Source organism: Panulirus ornatus, chromosome 27 (genome assembly GCF_036320965.1).
Source record: "Panulirus ornatus isolate Po-2019 chromosome 27, ASM3632096v1, whole genome shotgun sequence".
NCBI lineage: Eukaryota > Metazoa > Arthropoda > Malacostraca > Decapoda > Palinuridae > Panulirus > Panulirus ornatus.
In genome coordinates, this window is record NC_092250.1 from 14,073,153 (window position 1) to 14,096,715 (window position 23,563).

At 43.4% G+C, this 23,563-nt stretch overlaps 1 long non-coding RNA gene across 1 annotated transcript in view; it reads left to right on the top strand.

The window, feature by feature from the left end:
- Positions 1–21,274, top strand: part of LOC139757579 (uncharacterized) — a 140,122-nt gene extending 118,848 nt beyond the window's left edge. Inside the window, exon 7 of the long non-coding RNA XR_011714671.1 lies at positions 20,669–21,274. This is a non-coding gene — a long non-coding RNA (uncharacterized lncRNA). The remainder of the gene's footprint in view (positions 1–20,668) is intronic.
- Positions 21,275–23,563: the final 2,289 nt, after the last annotated feature.

Consider the following 23,563-nt stretch of genomic DNA (forward strand, 5'->3'; position numbering starts at 1 on the left):
TTTTTTATTTATATTGGTTGCACAGTAGTTTCAGAAAAAATAAGAGCGATTCAAAGAAAAAAAAATAGTTATAAAGAGAATCACTTAACGATTTAAAAACAATAGTTTCTTATGAAAACAAAATTACATCGCAATTTAAAGTTTTTATCAAGAAAATCAGAATGATGTTAAAAATCAATCATATTAAGAAAATCGCATCGATGTTTAAAAACTATAGTTTTACAAAGAAAATTAAGGATTTAGAAAACAATATCTTTAACGAAGAAAATAACGATTTAAAAGAAAGATAGTTTGTATAGGTAAACCACTCAACGATTCAAAATATATATATATATATATATATATATATATATATATATATATATATATATATTTTTTTTTTTCATACGATTCGCCATTTCCCGCGTTTGCGAGGTAGCGTTAAGAACAGAGGACAGGGCCTTAGAGGGAAAATCCTCACCTGGCCCCCTTCTCTGTTCCTTCTTTTGGAAAATTAAAAAAAAAAAAAAACGAGAGGGGAGGATTTCCAGCCACCCGCTCCCTCCCCTTTTAGTCGCCTTCTACGACACGCAGGGAATACATGGGAAGTATTCTTTCTCCCCTATCCCCAGGGATAATATATATATATATATATATATATATATATATATATATATATATATATATAAGATCATAACGATTTGAAAGAAAAAAAAAGTTTTCTAAAGAAAATTACTTAAGGATTTAAAAACAAATAGTTCTTAATATCACAACGATTTAAGAGAAGAAAAACAGTTTTTGTAAAGAAAATCACTTAACTTTAGAAAAAATATCAAAAACATCACTTAACGACTTAGAAATAAGTATGGTTTTTATAAAGATAATCACGTAACGATTTTAAAAAGAATATTAAAAACATCACTTAACGACTTGAAAATGATTATGGTTTTTATAAAGAAAATCAAGACGATTTTTTAGGATATCATAAATATAACGACTTAAAAATAATTATGGTTTTTTTTAAAGAAAATCACTTAACGATTTTAAGAATATTAAAAGCATCACTTAACGACTTCAAAATAATTATGGCTTTTATAAAATCACAACGATTTTTAGGATATTAAAAACATAACGACTTAAGAATAATTATGGTTTTTATATAGAAAATCACTTAACGATTTTAAGAATATTAAAAGCATCACTTCACGACTGGAAAATAATTATGGCTTTTATAAAATCAAAACGATTATTAGGATATTAAAAACATAACGACTGAAGAATAATGAATAATGGGGATAGGGGAGAAAGAATACTTCCCACGTATTCCCTGCGTGTTGTAGAAGGCGACTAAAAGGGGAGGGAGCGGGGGGCTGGAAATCCTCCCCTCTCGTTTTTTTTTTTTCTTTTTCCAAAAGGTGGAACAGAGAAGGGGGCCAGGTGAGGATATTCCCTCAAAGGCCCAGTCCTCTGTTGTTAACGCTACCTCGCTAATGCGGGAAATGGCGAATAGTATAAAAAAAAAAAAAGGAAATCACTTAACGATTTCAGAAGAAAAAAAAATCAATAGTTTTCATCACGAAAATCACTACAAATATCACATTTTTAAAAGTCTTTTCATAGCAGCCGACGTACGACGTACGACAGGGTAAATAAAGTTTACCCCAGTCGAAGTTGCGTCGCTTGAGAGCGAAATATAATGAGTTCATTTAAAAAGGAAAAGAAAAAAAAGGGAAAAAAAGTTTAATACAATAGGAACTATTTTCAGCTCCTCGGGTGTATCCTGCTGTGTTCTCGAGCATGATAATTAAACCTTTGATGAAATTACTGTGTCTTCCATTAATTTTTTTTTTCCCCCCGTTGCTTTCCTTTCGTAAGAACAAAACATGTCAAAATATCTCTTTTTTCTCTTTTTTTATACTAAAAATATCGACCCAGAATTTCAACCGGTATATCAGAAATATGATTTGGTATCTAAATATAGCATAGAGGTGTGGTAAGATGAGAAATATGGTTAAGTCTTTTAAGCATATTAGTTAACAGGGTTATTAATTTAGATAGTTAACGCTCAAAACTTATCATTTTAACATTTTTTTTAGGTGTTAAAAAAGTTTTTAGGCGGTATGTATTCCTGCCAGCATTTAGATAGCTCCTATATCAACAATAATGATCCATTTCTACTCTTTTTTTAACGAAGTTAGACCTAAGAACCTATGGTCGAAAATCCTATATATGTTACCGTAAAAAGTGTTTGCTGTGTTTAATGTATAGCATTGTATTGTGATCGTTCTAGCTAACGAGGTCGTTGATGCAATGAGCAATTTGGAATCTTTAGTCGAAAAAGATATATAAATCGAGTGAAATTAGCTGTGTTCAATATACATTAAATGCTGCCTGATAATGTATTGACTATATTTATTTTAGAATTCGGTGCTTATGATCATGCTACAGGTGTATATATATATATATATATATATATATATATATATATATATATATTATATATATATATATTTTGCTTTGTCGCTGTCTCCCGCGTTAGCGAGGTAGCGCAAGGAAACAGACGGAAGAATTGCCCAACCCACCCACATACACATGTATACATATACACGTCAACACATGCAAATATACATACCTATACATCTCAACGTATACATGTATATATACACACACAGACATATACATATATACACATGTACATAATTCATACTGTCTGCCTTTATTCATCCCCATCGCCACCTCGCCACACATGTAATAACAACCCCCTCCCCCCTCATGTGTGCGAGGAAGTGCTAGGAAAAGACAACAAAGGCCACATTCGTTCATACTCAGTCTCTAGCTGTCATGTAATAATGCACCGAAACCACAGCTCCCTTTCCACATCCAGGCCCCACACAACTTTCCATGGTATACCCGAGACGCTTCACATGCCCTGGTTCAATCCATTGACAGCACGTCGGCCCCGGTATACCACATCGTTCCAATTTACTCTATTCCTTGCACGCCTTTCACCCTCCTGCATGTTCGGGCCCCGATCACTCAAAATCTTTTTCACTCCATCTTTCCACCTCCAATTTGGTCTCCCACTTCTCCTCGTTCCCTCCACCTCTGACACATATATCCTCTTTGTCAATCTTTCCTCACTCATTCTCTCCATGTGACCAAACCATTTCAAAACACCCTCTACTGCTCTCTCAACCACACTCTTTTTATTACCACACATCTCTCTTACCCTATCATTACTTACTCGATCAAACCACCTCACACCACATATTGTCCTCAAACATCTCATTTCCAGCACATCCACCCTCCTCCGCACAACTCTATCCATAGCCCACGCCTCGCAACCATACATCATTGTTGGAACCACTATTCCTTCAAACATACCCATTTTTCCTTTCCGAGATAATGTTCTCGACTTCCACACATTCTTGAAGGCTCCCAGAATTTTCGCCCCCTCCCCCACCCTATGATTCACTTCCGCTTCCATGGTTCCATCCGCTGCCAAATACACTCCCAGATATCTAAAACACTTCACTTCCTCCAGTTTTTCTCCATTCAAACTTACCTCCCAATTGACTTGACCCTCAACCCTACTGTACCTAATAACCTTGCTCTTATTCACATTTACTCTTAACTTTCTTCTTTCACACACTTTGCCAAACTCAGTCACCAGCTTCTGCAGTTTCTCACATGAATCAGCCACCAGCGCTGTATCATCAGCGAACAACAACTGACTCACTTCCCAAGCTCTTTCATCCACAACAGACTGCATACTTGCCCGTCTTTCCAAAACTCTTGCATTCACCTCCCTAACAACCCCATCCATAAACAAATTAAACAACCATGGTGACATCACACACCCCTGCCGCAAACCTACATTCACTGAGAACCAATCACTTTCCTTTCTTCCTACACGTACACATGCCTTACATCCTCGATAAAAACTTTTCACTGCTTCTAACAACTTGCCTCCCACACCATATATTCTTAATACCTTCCACAGAGCAACTCTATCAACTCTATAATATGCTTTCTCCAGATCCATAAATGCTACATACAGATCCATTTGCTTTTCTAAGTATTTCTCACATACATTCTTCAAAGCAAACATCTGATCCACACATCCTCTACCACTTCTGAAACCACACTGCTCTTCCCCAATCTGATGCTCTGTACATGCCTTCACCCTCTCAATCAATACCCTCCCATATAATTTACCAGGAATACTCAACAAACTTATACCTCTGTAACTTGAGCACTCACTCTTATCCCCTTTCCCTTTGTACAATGGCACTATGCAAGCATTCCGCCAATCCTCAGGCACCTCACCATGAGTCATACATACATTAAATAACCTTACCAACCAGTCAACAATACAGTCACCCCCTTTTTTAATAAATTCCACTGCAATGCCATCCAAACCTGCTGCCTTGCCTGCTTTCATCTTCCGCAAAGCTTTTACTACCTCTTCTCTGTCTACCAAATCATTTTCCCTAACCCTCTCACTTTGCACACCACCTCGACCAAAACACCCTATATCTGCCACTTTATCATCAAACACATTCAACAAACCTTCAAAATACTCACTCCATCTCCTTCTCACATCACCACTATTTGTTATCACCTCCCCATCAGCCCCCTTCACTGAAGTTCCCATTTGCTCCCTTGTCTTACGCACTTTATTTACCTCCTTCCAAAACATCTTTTTATTCTCCCTAAAATCTAATGATACTCTCTCACCCCAACTCTCATTTGCCCTCTTTTTTACCACTTGCACCTTTCTCTTGACCTCCTGCCTCTTTCTTTTATACATCTCCCACTATAATATATATATATATATATATATATATATATATATATATATATATATATATATATATATATATATATATATATATATATTGCTACTCTCTGGCAAGCAAACGACAGTAACCCCGTAAATCAAAGAGGTGTGCCTTGATGTTGTTTTACAGCATTTCAGCGAAACACATGTGTAACGAAGGTAAAATAAAGCTGAGAGGGAATATTTCCTGCGTGAATGAGTGTGTGGAGAGTCACCTGTAGACACTGGACGACCCTGGGATTTCTCTATGTTTGTGTAAGTTGGAAAATGGCAAGTTAGAAAGCGATCTAAGAAGAAAAAAAGGGGTGGGGATGTAGGCGGGGGGCTCTGGCAGCCACCACCTTCGAGGTGGCTGGTAAAAGATGAGGAGAAGGAATATAGGAGTTTAAGATGGATGTGGATGATGAATCAGGAGGTCGGACCCAGCCCTCTGCCAGACCGTCCTCAGGAAGGAGAGTGGGTGGGAGGCAGGAGGTAAGAGCCGTCTTTGACGTGGCGTGTAGGAAGGTGGTCCTAGGACCTGAGGGTGGCGACGTACATATCCCCTGACGAGGAAATGCATCAGGGGAAAAAAAATCGTGAGGGCTGGATGTCGTGGGGGAGGGAATTTGCGTCTGGCCAGAGCCCTGAGGGTGGATACAACCTACGATGCCCCTTTTTATCTCCTTTCTTTTACGAATGACAAGTTGTCTTCCGTGCCAACAGACTCATAAAAGCCCTCATACTCAGTCAAACTTCATCAAATCTAAAAATCTATTCACGCCTTCAAGTGTTCAGGGGAAATTCTCAAACCACGTACACTCTCACTGAAGAATTCGTCTATCGCAACAGTGCCTGCTGAAGTGCAGTGAAAATACATGGTACAACTCGGTTATCAAATGCTCGAGAGAGAGAGAGAGAGAGAGAGAGAGAGAGAGAGAGAGAGAGAGAGAGAGAGAGAGAGGAGGTCAAGGAAGCACAGATGGAATTCAGCTGTGTGATGACCGTGTTACATAGACTGTTCTCGTCACACAATAGCTTCACTGGGAAGTTCTGTCACACTGTGTCACAGAACGAGTCACGTACGTGACCAGTGATTTTTATGCCTTTTTATTCAGCAGTCTGACTACGGCACATGAGATGGGGATTGGCCTCAAATCTTTGGGCTGAGTGGGATTTGAAACCTTGGGAACAAGTGCTGTGTACATGTGTTCACTAACACCAACACTGACACCAGATGTGTACAGTTCTAAGGCAGGACTGTTCATATAGCATAGCCAGAAGTCGTTTCGAAACGCTGTGGTGGGGGTCTTGTGTGTGGAGCTGTGATGGATTGAGGTATGGCTAAGGGGATTTTTCCTGGTACGTAAGCTTAACCAAGCTACAAAGATCAAGCTTGAGCTTTCATAACAAACGCATGCTGGCCATTTTCTCCTCCTATATACTTTTCCTTCTTCCCTTCTGGGTCTATCAAAGCAAATTGGACATTTGAGTTTACATGAATTTCTAAGAATATTCCAATCTTGTATTAAGAGAGCTGAATAGCATTTAGATGCCCCAGTGCTTGGCTTATAAGCCTAAATTCTGATAATCCAACCCAATCTGATTTAATCAGAGCGACAATAAGGTGACATATTGACCAAGAGGCATGACAAAGGTCGATTTCATTTTGTAAAACGAAACATCATCCTCGGGTGGAGCTCTCGTGCGGAGCTATTCACTGCAGGGTAAGCTTTTTGATTTCACTTCTCATGGTGAAATTACACTGCTGGCGCAGTGATAATGAAAGGCTTTTGCACCGGGAAATACATTATGAAGAGGCTAACAAGGGAGTCCACTGAACGTAGGATACACGTGTTGTGCATGGCGTAAGCGAAAACGATAGTGTGTATGTATTTCATGGAAGGGATCACAATTTTGCGTGTGATCAAGTATATTCGTATGAGTCCACGGGGGAAATGAAACACGATAAGTTCCCAAGTGCACTTTCGTGTAATAATCACATCATCATCAGGGGAGATGCAAGAAAGAAATATAACGGTCAGCTGATATACAACGAAGAGACGTAGCTAAGACGCCATTTGGTAAACAAATCTCCCCTGATAATGTGGTTATTACACGAAAGTTCACTTGGGAACTTATCGTATTTCATTTCCCCGTGGACTCATAGGAATATATATATATATATATATATATATATATATATATATATATATATATATATATATATATATATATATATATATTTCATTATACTTTGTCGCCGTCTCCCGCGTTAGCGAGGTAGCGCAAGGAAACAGACGAAAGAATGGCTCAACCCACCCACATACACATGTATATACATACACGCCCACACACGCACATATACCTATACATTTCAATGTATACATACATATACATACACAGACATATACACATATACACCTGTACATATTCATGCTTGCTGCCTCCATCCACTCCCGTCGCCACCCCGCCACACACGAAATAGCATCTCCCCCCCTCCCCCCAGCGAGGTAGTGGTAGGAAAAGACAAAAGGCCACATTCGTTCACACTCAGTCTCTATCTGTCATGTGTAATGCACCGAAACCACAGCTCCCTTTCCACATCCAGGCCCTACAAAACTTTCCATAGCTTACCCCAGCTTCACATGCCCTGGTTCAATCCATGGACAGCACGTCGATCCTGGTATTCCACATCGATCCAATTCACTTTATTCCTTGCATGCCTTTCACCTTCCTGTATGCTCTGGCCCCGATCGCTCAAAATTTTTTTCACTTAATCCTTCCTCCTCCAATCTGGTCTCCCACTTCTCTCATTCCCTCCACCTCCCTCTTGGTCAATCTTTCCTCACTCATTCTCTCCATGTGACCAAACCATTTCAATACACCCTCTTCTGCTCTCTCAACCACACTCTTTTTATTACAACACATCTCTTTCACCCTATTATTACTTACTCGATCAAACTACCTCACACCACATATTGTCCTCAAACATCTCATTCCCAACACATCCACCCTCCTCCGCACAACCCTATCTATAGCCCACACCTCGCAACCATATAACATTGTTGGAACCACTATTCCTTCAAACATACCCATTTTTGCTCTACGAGATAATTTTCTCGCCTTCCAAACATTCTTCAACGCTCCCAGAACCTTCGCCCCCTTCCTTACACTGTGACTCACTTCTGCTTCCATGGTTCCATCCGCTGCTAAATCCACTCCCAGATATCTGAAACATTTCACTTCTTCCAGCTTTTGTCCATTCAAACTTGCCTCCCAGTTGACTAGTCACTCAACCTTACTGAACCTAATAACCTTGCTCTTATTCACATTTACTCTCAGATTTCTTCTTTCACACACTTTCCCAAACTTAGTCACCAGCTTCTAAAGTTTCTCAGCCGAATCAGCCACCAGCGCTGTATCATCAGCAAACAATAAGTGACTCACTTCCCAAGCTCTCTCATCGACAGCTGACTGCATACTTGGCCCCTCTCCAAAACTCTTGCATTCATCTCCCTAACAACCCCACCCATTAACAAATCAAACAACCATGGAGACATCACGCACCCCTGCTGCAAACCGACATTCACTGGGAACCAAACACTTTCCTCTCTTCCTACTCGTACACATGCCTTACATCCTCGATAAAAACTTTTCACTGCTTCTAACAACTTACCTCCCACACCATATACTCTTAATACCTTCCACAGAGCATCTCTATCAACTCTTGTATGTCGTCTCCAGATCCATAAATGCCACATACAAATCCATTTGTTTTTCTAAGTATTTCTCACATACATTCTTCAAAGTAAACACCTGATCCACACATCCTCTACCTCATCTGAAACCACACTGCTCTTGCCCAATCTGATGCTCTGTGCATGTCTTCACCCTCTCAATCAATACCTCCCTATATGATTTCCCAAGAACACTCAACAAACTTATACCTCTGTAATTTGGACACACATCTTAATCCCCTTTGCCTTTGTACAGTGGCACTATGCATGCATTCCGCCAATCCTCAGGCACTTCACCATGATCCATAAATACATTGAATATGCTCATCAGCCAGTCAACAACACAGTCACCCTTTTTTTGATAAATAACACTGCAATACCATCCAAACCCATCGCCTTGCCGGCTTTCATCTTCCGCAAAGCTTTCACTACCTCTTCTCTGTTTACCAAACCATTCTCCTTGGCCTTCTAACTTCGCACACCACCTCGACCAAAACACGCTATATATGCCACTCTATCATCAAACACATTGAACAAACCTTCAGAATACTCACTCCATCTCCTCACTTCACCACTACTTGTTATCACCTCCACATTAGCCCCCTTCACCGATGCTCCCATTTGTTCTCTTTTACGCACTTTATTTACCTCCATCCAAAACATATTTTTATTCTCCCTAAAATTTAACGATACTCTCCCACCCCAACTCTCATTTGCTCTCTTTTTCTCCTCCTGCACCTTTATCTTGACCTCATGCCTCTTTCTTTTATACATCTCCAAGTCATTCGCACTATTTCCCTTCAAAAATCGTCCAAATGTGCCTCTCATCTCTTTCACTAACAATCTTACTTCTTCATCCCACCACTCACTATCCTTTCTAATCTGCCCACCTCCCACCTTTCTCATGCCACAGGCATCTTTTGCGCAAGTACAGTCTCGTCTATGAACTTCTCACTGCAAGGGAGTCTACATTTCCCTGCTGCTGGAGGTAGCGTTTGGGCAACATGAACGTTTTTAAAGATCTTGCATAACACCATGACGCATAGAAATTGTACCTGGGGTATTTATGAATAAGTGACATATATGTGAATGTATATACGTGTATATGCATTTTGTTTATATATATAAAGACGGGTCTTGTATATATGGTTCTGTCGATACACACGATTAAGGAAACCTGCGAACTGAAGCCTATAAAACCTCCATAGTGAACCATGAAGACATCACGTTTTCTTTAGCTACGTTTTCGTTCTAAGAGCCTAACAGGAGCAAACATGGAGAATCTTTCGCGATGAAATAGTTTACCCAGAAATTGTAAATAGACCTTGTGTGTCTGACAAGTCAAGTCACAGTCGAGTGTGTGTGTGTATATATATATTTGTAGATGTACATTTCCCGCGTTAGAAATGTAGCGCCAGCCTGTGACTTTTCTTGAATCACTAAACTGTTGTTTTTCTTATAACTTCGCATTTCCCGCGTTAGAAAGGTAGCGCCGGCCTCTGACCGTTCTATAATCATTGAACTGTTGCTTTTGTTATTGTTATTATATACCTGTTCGCCTTTTCCCGCGTTCGAAAGGTAGCGCCAGGAACAAACGGAGAAAGGGCCTCCTTCGCTCACGTCCTTCCTCTAGAGTATCAATATTATTCATAGTTGTATCATCATTGTTTACATACAGATGTTCGTGCATAAACATTTTTTTTAATGTTGATAAAGTATTTGCGAATGTGGGGATGCTCATTTGTTTTTTGTGCACCTATTTTTTGGTGTATCTGTCTGGCCATGTTTGTGATTGCAGACTTACGCTCGTGTTTTTTTTTTCTTTTGGTGTGTGTGTGTGTGTGTGTGTGTGTGTGTGTGTGTGTGTGTATGTGTGTGTGTGTGTGTGTGTGTGTGTGTGTGATTACTTATTTGTAAGTACTTGTTTGTACGTGAGTTCATTTGTGATGAGGAATTGACCTGTTTTTGCACAACACACACACACACACACACACACACACACACACACACACACACACACACACACACACACACTCACACACACACACACACTCACTCACACACACACACACACACACACACACACACACACACACACACACACATATACATACACATACACCCAATTCATACACACACATACACACCCACATTCACACACACACACACACACACACACGCATACACACACACACACACACACACACACACACACACACGTACTGTCATGGCTGGTCAAAGTTTTCTTATTCGTGGAGCTCTGTGTATATTCCGTGCCATCTCTACCCTCTGTGTATGTATGAGAGGCAGCTGGCTGATGCTCACCCAATCCCTGATAACACACCAGACTTCTCCCTGTCGGGGGAGGGAGGGGAAGAGAGTTTGGGTGGAGGGGAGGCGAGAAAAAAAAAAAGGGTTTAAACAAGCCTTTATTAAAAAAGTCGTGGGGCTGAATTGAATTATTCCCTCAGCGCCCTCATTTTCTATGCTGGGGGTAGGGCTGAGTGAGGAGGGGTGACTGGGACGAAGCTGTTCTGATCTATCTATCTATCTATTTATCCCCGGCTCAACCAAGGGACGACCCACACAAAGGAGGATTGGATGACCAGAGGTAAAGGTCTCAAAGATCTTGTTATATAAGGAGGAAGCGACGATCTAATAGTATCAGGGGACGATAAATCATTTCGTACACCAAGACTCAAATTCCTTCATGAAATAGAAAATGGTTGATCGTCATCTTTTGAATAGGACATTGATGGGATAAATACTTAGAAGGATGGAGAATAATGGACCATCTTTATGTCTTCCTTCTACTTATGCGTGTCATTAAACCCCATGTAGTGTAGTTGTGGAATACTGAAGCGTTTTCATGTATCGTCTTATAGCGTTGCTGCCCGTGACGCATTCATGGGTCTAGCCGCCGCCCAGGGGTCGAGATGGTAAAGGTTCGAATCCTGGTTACGGCTTTCGGTCCACAGTTAACCCATCTGTTCATCCATCCCAAGGGGGTTGGGTGATCAAATGGGTACCTGGCTTAGGCTAGGATATATATATATATATATATATATATATATATATATATATATATATATATATATATATATATATACATATATATATATATATATATATATATACATAAGTATACGTATGTAAGTAGGAGAGATGGCCAGAGAGCGTTATTGGATTACGTGTTAATTGATAGGCGCGCGAAAGAGAGAATTTTGGATGTTAATGTGCTGAGAGGTGCAACTGGAGGGATGTCTGATCATTATCTTGTGGAGGCGAAGGTGAAGATTTGTAGAGGTTTTCAGAAAAGAAGTGAGAATGTTGGGGTGAAGAGAGTGGTGAGAGTAAATGAGCTTGGGAAGGAGACTTGTGTGAGGAAATACCAGGAGAGACTGAGTACAGAATGGAAAAAGGTGAGAACAAAGGAGGTAAGGGGAGTGGGGGAGGAATGGGATGTATTTAGGGAAGCAGTGATGGCTTGCGCAAAAGATGCTTGTGGCATGAGAAGCGTGGGAGATGGGCAGATTAGAAAGGATAGTGAGTGGTGGAATGAAGAAGTAAGATTATTAGTGAAAGAGAAGAGAGACATTTGGACGGTTTTTGCAAGGAAATAATGCAAATGAGTGGGAGATGTATAAAAGAAAGAGGCAGGAGGTCAAGAGAAAGGTGCAAGAGGTGAAAAAGAGGGAAAATGGGAGTTGGGGTGAGAGAGTATCATTAGATTTTAGGGAGAATAAAGAGATGTTTTGGAAGGAGGTAAATAAAGTGCGCAAGACAAGGGAACAAATGGGAACTTCAGTGAAGGAGGCTAATGGGGAGGTGATAACAAGTAGTGGTGATGTGAGAAGGAGATGGAGTGAGAATTTTGAAGGTTTGTTGAATGTGTTTCATGATAGAGTGGCAGATATAGGGAGTTTTGGTCGAGGTGGTGTGCAAAGTGAGAGGGTTAGGGAGAATGATCTGGTAAACAGAGAAGAGGTAGTAAAAGCTTTGCGAAAGATGAAAGCAGGCAAGGCAGCAGGTTTGGATGGTATTGCAGTGGAATTTATTAAAAAAGGGGGTGACTGTATTGTTCACTGGTTGATAAGGTTATTCAATGTATGTATGACTCATGGTGAGGTGCCTGGGGATTGGCGGAATGCTTGCATAGTGCCATTGTACAAAGGCAAAGGGGATAAAAGTGAGTGCTCAAATTACAGAGGTATATGTTTGTTGGGTATTCCTGGTAGATTATATGGGAGGGTATTGATTGAGAGGGTGAAAGCATGTACAGAGCATCAGATTGGGGAAGAGCAGTGTGGTTTCAGAAGTGGTAGAGGATGTGTGTATCAGGTGTTTGCTTTGAAGAACGTATGTGAGAAATACTTGGAAAAGCAAATGGATTTGTATGTAGCGTTTATGGATCTGGAGAAAGCATATGATAGAGTTGATAGAGATGCTCTGTGGAAGGTATTAAGAATATATGGTGTGGGAGGCAAGTTGTTAGAAGCAGTGAAAAGTTTTTATCGAGGATGTAAGGCATGTGTACGTGTAGGAAGAGAGGAAAGTGATTGGTTCTCAATGAATGTAGGTTTGCGGCAGGTTTGCATGATGTCTCCATGGTTGTTTAATATGTTTATGGATGGGGTTGTTAGGGAGGTGAATGCAAGAGTTTTGGAAAGAGGGGCAAGTATGCCGTCTGTTGTGCATGAGAGAGCTTGGGGAGTGTGTCAGTTGTTGTTCGCTGATGATACAGCGCTGGTGGTTGATTCATGTGAAAAACTGTAGAGGCTGATGACTGAGTTTGGGAAAGTGTGTGAAAGAAGAAAGCTGAGAGTAAATGTGAATAAGAGCAAGGTTATTAGGTACAGTAGGGTTGAGGGACAAGTCAATTGGGAGGTAAGTCTGAATGGAGAACCCATGCGGGTCCTACCCTGGAATATCCCTAGTGACACATGGTCAGTAACGCTAACCACTCCACCACGGATGCCCGTATCCATGTGCCAATGCAGCGCCTTTCCATTTCACTGCAATGTTATAAGCCGTAAAGTGTTTTCGTGCACCTCTCAATTGCTCCCTATATACCTCTGAGCTGCCTTCATCTATCCCCCTGCAGTGTCTTCATCTATCCCCTGCAGTGTCTTCATTATTCCCTGCAGTGTCTTCATCTATTCCCTTGCAGTGTCTTTATCTATCCCCCGGCAGTCTTCACCTATTCCTCTGCAGTGTCTTCACCTATTCCTCTGCAGTGTCTTCATCTATCCCCCTGCAGTGTCTTCATCTATCCCACTATAGTGTCTTCTTTCATCTATCCTCCTGCAGTGTCTTCATCTATCCCTGCAGTGTCGTCTTGCTCCCCCACAGTGTCCCCATGTATCCTCATGTTTTCACTAGAGTGTGAGGTAGCTGTGAGGTGAGGCAGCATGGATATGAGGTGGATGGGAGGTGAGGTAGTATGAAAATGAGGTGGCTGGGAGGTAAGGTAGCATGAGAATGAGGTGGCTGGGAGGTGAAGCAGCATGAAAATGAGGTGGATGGGAGGTGAGGCAGCATGAAAATGAGGTGGCTGGGAGGTGAAAATGGGAAGAGGTTGAGGTGGCCAAAAAGGAAAGGTCGTAAGGAATTAGGAATGAGGGACGAGGTGGGGTGGGGATGACGTATCATAGATTCAGTAGGGTACGGAGAGGGACTCGATAAGTGTGGATAGTCATGAGGGAGGTGAAGGGAGCGTGGTGTCCGTGGGGGTGGTGGAAGGCAGGTTGGGAAGGAGGAGGAGGAGGAGGAGGAGGCTTTACTCTTCGAGTGGGGAAGGCAGAAGAGGCTTGGTGGCCTGGAATGAGAGATTAGTAGGTAGAGGCTTGATGGCCTGGAAGGAGAGTTGGCAGAGGCTTGATGGCCTGGAAGGAGAGCTGGCAGAGGCTTGGTGGCCTGGAATGAGAGAGAGAGTAGGTAGAGGCTTGGTGGCCTGGAATGAGAGAGAGAGTAGGTAGAGGCTTGATGGCCTGGAAGGAGAGTTGGCAGAGGCTTGATGGCCTGGAAGGAGAGCTGGCAGAGGCTTGATGGCCTGGAAGGAGAGTTGGCAGAGGCTTGATGGCCTGGAAGGAGAGTTGGCAGAGGCTTGGTGGCCTGGAAGGAGAGTTGGCAGAGGCTTGGTGGCCTGGAATGAGAGAGAGAGTAGGTAGAGGCTTGGTGGCCTGGAAGGAGAGTAAGCGGAGGCTTGGTGGCCTGGAAGGAGAGTAAGCGGAGGCTTGGTGTCCTGGAAGGAGAGTAAGCGGAGGCTTGGTGGCCTGGAAGGAAAGTAGGCAGAGGCTTGGTGGCCTGGAAGGAGAGTAAGCGGAGGCTTGGTGGCCTGGAAGGAGAGAAGGCAGATGTTGGAAGGAGAGTTGGCAGAGGCTTGGTGGCCTGGAAGGAGAGTTGGCAGAGGCTTGGTGGCCTGGAATGAGAGAGAGAGTAGGTAGAGGCTTGGTGGCCTGGAAGGAGAGTAAGCGGAGGCTTGGTGGCCTGGAAGGAGGGAAGGCAGAGGATTGGTGGCCTGGAAGGAGAAAGAGTAGGCACAGGCTTGGTTGCCTGGAAGGAGAGAGAATAAGCACAGGCTTGGTGGCCTGGAAGGAGAGTAGGCAGAGGCTTGGTGGCCTGGAAGGAGAGTAAGCAGAGGCTTGGTGGCCTAGAAGGAGAGCTGACAGAGGCTTGGTGGCCTAGAAGGAGAGTAAGCGGAGGCTTGGCGGCCTGAAAGGAGAGTAAGCAGAGGTTTGGTGGCCTGGAAGGAAAGTAGGCAGAGGCTTGGTGGCCTGGAAGGAGAGAGAGAGTAGGCAGAGGCTTGGCACAAGAGGAGATAAATGTGTGACCTGACAGAGGATGTGGGAGAGAGAGAGAGTCTGGCCTTATCTAGGGGAAAGATAAAGAGTTTGGACTATCCGGAGAGAGGACCAAGTTTTAACTTGGTTAGGGAAACAAAGAGCTTTGGCCTGTCCACGACCTGGGGGAAAGAAAGATAGATAGGGCGGCGTCCAGCGGAACGCTGCTAGCAAGGAGTCAGCCAGTGAATGTGGCCCAGCCACGATTTGACAAGACAAACACAAACAGATACAGAGACAAAGAGAGACAGCCAGGACTGTGGACAAAGAAGACAAACACAGAGACAAAGAAAAGAGAGAAAGCCAGGACTGTGGACGAGGGATAGACAAAGAAGACAAACACAGAGACAAAGAAAAGAGAGAAAGCCAGGACTGTGGACAAGAGATTGACAAAGAAGACAAAGACAAAGAAAAGAGAGACAGCCAGGACTGTGGACAAGGGATAGACAAAGAAGACAAACAAAGACAAAGACAAAGAAAAGAGAGACAGTCAGGACTGTGGACAAAGAAGACAAACACAGAGACAAAGAAAAAAGAGGAAGCCAGGACTGTGGGCAAGAGAGAGAGACAACGAAGACCAAAGAACAGAGAAAAGGATAAAGGAAGGCGGACACAGACAGACACAGACGAACGAGAAACACCGAAGTACATATGCGGACAAATCAGGCGACATAGAAGTTACATAGCTGAACAGATACACAGACCACACTGAGAGAAACATTGAGTGACGAAGATAGAAAATGCCAGAAGAGAGATAGACACTTAAGAGAGAGATAGACAGATGGACGGACAGATAAATAGATATACACACGAGAAATACACAGACAGACAGACACAGACAGACAAATCAGACAGACATTCAAAAACGAAGAGGACCTTCTCACAGGGAGGTACTTAAGCAAGCAGACAAGGCTGGTAGGTAGACAAACAAACAAACAAGCAGCTTGGCATGCAGGCTAGCAAACAAGCAGGCAGGCAAGCAAACAGGCAGGCAGGCAGACAGGCTAGCAAACAAGCAGGCAGGCAAGCAAACAGCAGGCAGGCAGACAGGCTAGGAAACAGACAGGCAAGAAAGCAAACAAGCAGGCAGGCAGACAGGCTAGGAAACAGACAGGCAAGAAAGCAAACTGGCAAGCAGGCAAGGAGGCTAGCAAACAAGCAAGCAAACAAGCAGGCAAGGATGGAGGTTAGCAAATAGGCAGGTAGAGAGGGTAGCAAACAGGCAAGCAAACAAGGAGGCAGGGAAGGAGGTTAGCACACAGGCAGGCAGGGAAGGTAGCAAACAGGCAGGTAGACAAAGAAACCAGCAGCTTGGCAGACAGGGAGGTTAGCAAACAGGCAGACAGGCAAGCAAACAGTTAGGCAGGGAGGGAGGTTAGCAAACAGGTTGGCTGACATGTAGGCTAGTAAACACGTAGACTAACAAACAGTTAGACAGACACGTAAACAGGTACGAAAGTAAACAAAAGGACAAGGAGGTAAGCAGACAGGCTAGCAGGAAGACAGACAGAGAAACAGACAGACAAAGACAGACAGACACAGGGAGGCTTGCAGACAGACAGGCTTTAGTAGAGACAGACAGAAAGACAGACAGACAGACAAGATAGACAGGGAGGCTGGGAGACAGACAGGCTCTAGTAGAGACAGACAGCCAGACGCAAAAAGAAACAAAATACTGAAAATTTATCTCCTTCAACACACAACTCTACTTCCTCCTCCTTCCACAGTTGGGGAAAACTTAGGGAAACTCGCCGAGGAGGGGAAAAAAAAGAAAAGGAAAAATGAAGCGGACGTGGAGGTATATATATATATATATATATATATATATATATATATATATATATATATATATATATATATATATATATATTTATATTCCTATGAGTCCACGGGGAAAATGAAACATGAAAAGTTCCCAAGTGCACTTTCGTGTAATAATCACATCATCAGGGGAGCCACAAGAGAGAAATATAACAGTCAGTTCATATACATCGAAGAGACGAAACTAGGACGCCATTTGGTAAACATGTGATTGTCCAAAACATACAACGAGCGTTCATAAACTTACCATTTTACAAATCTTATCAACAGTAAAGTTATCTAATTTGTACAGACCATCACTAATATTAAGATTATAATTCTTTGTGTATTTAATAATAGAAGATTCAATGATATTTCTCTTGGTAATAGAGTTATAGTTAACAACTGAGATGGCGTTTAGGTGTAGGTAAGGGCGAAGAAGCAAATGGAATAGTGGACATCACAGAGAGAGTATTGATCGACCTGCCTCCCTGGCGTAGAAGTATGTATTTGAATGGTGGAATTTTTTACAAGTCGTGATTTAAGTCGACCATCCATTTATCTTTTTGGACTTAACACAGTAGAGGTAAAAAAGCCGGAGCAGACCTTAGCGTAAGCGCCTCGCTCTGGAGAACACATTATTGTTAGATTTCACAGCTGTACAGGTGCATGTAGGCCAAACACCAGTGGATACATAGCCAATGTTATGGTAAAGGTATAGTCTGCAGGCTAATGGCACAGGTGGAGCAGATATCACTGGTGAACCTCACAGGTAAAGCAGAAATTGATGATAGACTTCATGAAGGTAGCTAGTAGAGGTGGAACAGAAATAGGTAATGGCCCTACAAAGCTAGCAGAACACACGAAGCAGATGTCAATAACAGACTTCAATATGTACTAGCAGAGGTGGAACAGAAATTGGTATGGCCTTCACATGCTCGCAGAACACACGAAGCAGATATCAGTAACAGACTTCAACGTGATCTACCAGAGGTAGAAGAGACATTGGTATGGCCCTCACAAGCTAGTAAACCACGCACAGCATATATTTCAACAGACTTCAAGGAGTACTAGCACATGTGGAATAGAAATCGATATGGGCCTTACAAGCTAGCAGAACACACGTAACAGACATCGACAAAATTCTCAGTGGAATAAAAAGTACAGACTGAACGAACGGTTAACTGGGATGGACCACACGAGCTAGTGTGAGAAACAAAGTGATACTAATGATGAATTTCTCTTAATAGTAGTAATGGGTGTCTTTGATATTACGTGTGGTAATCTGTGGTAGCTTCACAGATAGAACAGACGTTATATGATGAATCTCTGTCCTTCCTACTGGGTTGTCATTTATCAGTCGAGGCCACGAAAACCCAAAACATATAGATGTTTAAGTGAACTGGAAAGCTAGAGGATTTAGTTTCATAAACTTGAATTCAAATGCTCTATCTTTTGTTCCAACCTTTTCTTCGCTTTATGTCATCGGAGATTATCACACTTAGGTCTGTTTTCTTCAATTTCCTTTTTGAATATATATATGTAAGTTTAGCGGAATTCGTCCTGTAGTTTGTCTTTTGTTTTATACTAACAAATGTGTCTGACTTTACATTTATGGATCACAGAATGCATTTGGCCAACTGCGAGCCCCAATTTATCGGTCTGTCTATGTTAGCTTGGAACATAAAACCTTCAGTTTATGTTGTTGTTCTGTTCCCCCTGTTTATGGATGTTTGTGAATTTTGATATCTTACAATACAGCGCCATTGTTCAGTGTCGCTGATATAGACTGGATAGAAAAGAATTCGTTCGCGGATTGATCCCAAGGGCACACCACTTATCATGTCTAACTATTGCAGAAATTGGATCGTTAATCTCGTTGTTTACTGCCAGTTAATCAACTTTCTAAATCATAGGAGTACGAGCCTATCTATTGGACCTAGTCATAGGAGTACAAGCCTATCTATTTGACCAATTTTGATTCAACTTTTGCATGTAGTCTTTGTTGGCTGACTGCGTCAAATGCCTTACGAAGATGAAATGATATCTTGTGGTCTACCTTCGCCAGTACATGTTGATGATGTCGTTAAAAGACATCGAAAGCATTTGTCAAGGTTGAAAGATGCTGTTGGTAGCCATGCAGTGAGTGGGAAAAATTATCCTCGAAAAGATTCACAACTTTGTCTGAAATGATGGTGTCCATAAGTCTGCCAACCACACTCTCCAGACAAATTAGAAGGACAATCTCTAGGTCGGGTCTTATAACCTATCCTGAATTATCTGTGCTATGTTGGCAGGCTTCGAATAACCCTACAGAACTTTAATCTTCTCCTGAAGTGAGTGAGTTTCTCAAAAGAAAAATGGGTATGGACAACACAAGTTCGTAATACAAATGATAAGACGTCAATTATAAATCTCTCTTAATTAGGGTATTGAGGACTCTCAAAAGAGTAAGTCAAGGCCTTACATGTTGACACAGCTGGCGAGCTGGTTTTCAAAGACATGTTGACTCCAAGGACCCTATGGTCTAAAGCACTAATTACATTAAGAACAGCAGTTATCTTCACCAGGATCCGTGACTGAGGTGACCTGCAGATAAAGATGGCCTGAAATATAATTCTGTTGACAAGTAACAACCATCTCTTGAAGATAATTCTGTTGACAAGTAACAACCATCTCTTGAAGGTAATTCTGTTGACAAGTAACAACCATTTCTTGAAGGTAATTCAGTTGACAAGTAACAAGCATCTCTTGAAGGTAATTCTGTTGACAAGTAACAACCATCTCTTGAAGGTAATTCTGTTGACAAATAACAACCATCTCTTGAAGGTAATTCTGTTGACAAGTAACAACCATTTCTTGAAGGTAATCTGGTATCGCTTCCATCTTCTTCATTCTCCCGACATGAATGCAGAACACTACAATACTCCTCTGCTGGACTAGACGCGACCAGAATGTGTGTCTGCCTCTGGCTGGGAATGAAAGAAATGAGCTTGAGCATTCATTTCTCTCAGCCGGGGTCGAGAACGGAGGGTATGGGGAGCCTTTTGAATGAGCCAAGCGACAGTCGTCAGAGTTGAGCCTAACGAATGAAGTGAGAATGAAGTGACAGAAAGGGAAAGAAGGAAAGAAAAAATGGGCGGCAGAAAGGGAAAGAAGGAAAGAAAAAAATGGGCGTTAGAAAGGGAAAGAAAATGGGCGAGTGAAATGGGCAAAAGTTAATGTGAATCTATTTTTCTTTGTTAAACAGATTAAAATATCATTAACGAACGACCACGAACAAGTCTTGCGTCACACCACAGGAATGAATTTCGTGATCCGTCTGTCTGTCGCACGTCTTCGAGGGCACGAATATGCTCTTGTGCTTTTTTTTTTTTTTTCTCCTGAGGGGAGTAATGGGTAGGGATAGGAGCGTTGTGCTCTACGCCCCTGTATCCATCTCAATAGTCATTGACTCTCATGCATTTGTTCATCTCCTCCTGCAGGTAGCCTCGACGTGGACCATCATGTTGACTGGTTTGCCCATGTACTCCTTGACCATCGTCCTCCCTCCGACGTCCACACGCTACATCATCGCCCCCCCCGCCCATCCTTCCCTCTCACGTCTCTCCCTCCCTAACCTCGTGAATTGGTCCAGGTTTAACAATCGGACACTTTCCAATCCCAGTTGACAGGGCAAGGGAATATAACCTGTGGACAGCCACCCTTTGCCTGTCGGTAAGATGAAGTCATTAGTAAATTAGGACTAACATTGCAGAGGGCACTGTCGTACAACCCTTGACACAGACGAGGCAATTAGCGAGGCGGCACCGTTACTGTATTACCATCAGTATGTGTAGCTGGCGTTGGCTGGCCAGTGAGGGAGCCTCGCCCCGCAGCTACTGAGACGACGACTCTTGGGTAACCATAAACACGACGGAGCGACCATGGAACGCGACGGAGCGACCCTGGAACACGACGGAGCGACCCTGGAACACGATGGAGCGACCCTGGAAAACGTTAGAGCTGTCCTGGAACACGATGGAGCGGCCATGGAACACGATGGAGCGGCCCTGGATCACGATGGAGCGGCCCTGGAACACGATGGAGCGGCCCTGGAACACGATGGAGCGGTCCTGGAACACGATGGAGCGGTCCTGGAACACGACGGAGCGACCCTGGAACACGATGGAGCTGTTCTGGAACACGATGGAGCGGTCCTGGAACACGATGGAGTGGTCCTGGAACACGACTGAGTGGTCCTGGAACACGATGGAGCGGCCCTGGAACACGATGGAGCGGCCCTGGAACACGATGGAGTGGTCCTGGAACACGATGGAGCGGTCCTGGAACACGATGGAGCGGCCCTGGAACACGATGGAGTGGTCCTGGAACACGATGGAGCGGCCCTGGAACACGATGGAGTGGTCCTGGAACACGACTGAGTGGTCCTGGAACACGATGGAGCGGCCCTGGAACACGATGGAGCGGCCCTGGAACACGATGGAGCTGTTCTGGAACACGATGGAGTGGTCCTGGAACACGATGGAGCGGCCCTGGAACACGATGGAGTGGTCCTGGAACACGATGGAGCGGCCATGGAACACGATGGAGCGGCCCTGGATCACGATGGAGCGGCCCTGGAACACGTTAGAGCTGTCCTGGAACACGATGGAGCGGCCCTAGAACACGATGGAGCGGCCCTGGAACACGATGGAGTGGTCCTGGAACACGATGGAGCGGTCCTGGAACACGATGGAGTGGTCCTGGAACACGATGGAGCGGCCCTGGAACACGATGGAGCGGCCCTAGAACACGATGGAGCGGCCCTGGAACACGATGGAGTGGTCCTGGAACACGATGGAGCGGTCCTGGATCACGATGGAGCGGCCCTGGAACACGATGGAGCGGCCCTGGAACACGATGGAGCTGTCCTGGAACACGATGGAGTGGTACTGGATCACGTTGGGGCGGTCCTGGAACACGATGGAACGACCCTGGAACACAACGAAACGACCCTGGAACACGACGAAACGACTCTGGAACACGATGGAACGACCGTGGAACATGATGGAACGACCCTGGAACACGACGAAACGACCCTGGAACACGACGAAACGACCCTGGAACACGACGAAACGATCCTGGAACATGATGGAACGGCCCTGGAACGCGATGGAACGACCGTGGAACATGATGGAACGACCCTGGAACACGACGAAACGATCCTGGAACACGACGAAACTACCCTGGAACACGACGAAACGACCCTGGAACACAACGAAACGACCCTGGAACACGACGAAACGACCCTGGAACACAACGAAACGACCGTGGAACACGACGAAACGACCCTGGAACACGATGGAACGACCGTGGAACCCGACGAAACGAACCTGGAACACGACGAAACGATCCTGGAACATGATAGAACGACCCTGGAGCACGACGGTACAACCCTGGGGTATTCATGCCTTACACCTTCGTGAACAAAGAATCCTCCTACCTTAGTCGTACTCACGGCTCTTACAGTCGTGCCCAAATGTCGTATTCACGAGTTTATTAGTGGCATCAAAGCTCAACATCCGGGAACAAAGACGGATACCAGCCCTGCAGACCTAGTGCGTGGAGGAACAGGTTAGTGCACCACCCAGCCTAACATTGTCCTTTGGACTGAGTCTATTATAATAGCAGTTAGCTGTCTGAGTCTTCATCTTTTGCTCCATTTTGTAGGTGGTAGAATGCCACTGTTTTGGAAGGATTATCACCTAACCCGTCTCGGTATCGAGTGGGTTAGGGCACTTCAGTGGCTGTTTACTGTCACTCCTTCGGACCAGGTAGTCTTTTACTTTTTGTCTGTCCTTTGCGACCTCTTTTTCTTTCCATTATCTCCGCTTCTTCCTGCCCGTCGTCTCTTTTTCTCCCCATGTCTCACAAGACAGCTTCCATTGTCCCCTTCCTGCTCTCCAAGCCAGACCTCTTTAGTTTACTTTTTGCACACTGCACATAACTCAGTGCTGAACTGTTATTCTCCACTTAAAACCACTTCGTAAGATTTCTACCTGATTAATTCTATCTCTCATTCATTTTTCATTCCGGTTTTCTATTCTTATTCAGTAAATTTCAGGTGTATTTAGTGTATTCATTTTCATTTACCACCTTTACTCCTTCTTAACTTCGTTCTACATGTCTCCTTCCACTATATATATTTATTCTATTCATTCATTATACTTTGTCGCTGTCTCCCGCGTTTGCGAGGTAGCGCAAGGAAACAGACGAAAGAATGGCCCAACCCACCCACATACACATGTATATACATATACGTCCACACACAGCACATATACATACCTATACATCTCAACGTATACATATATTTACACACACAGATATATACATATATA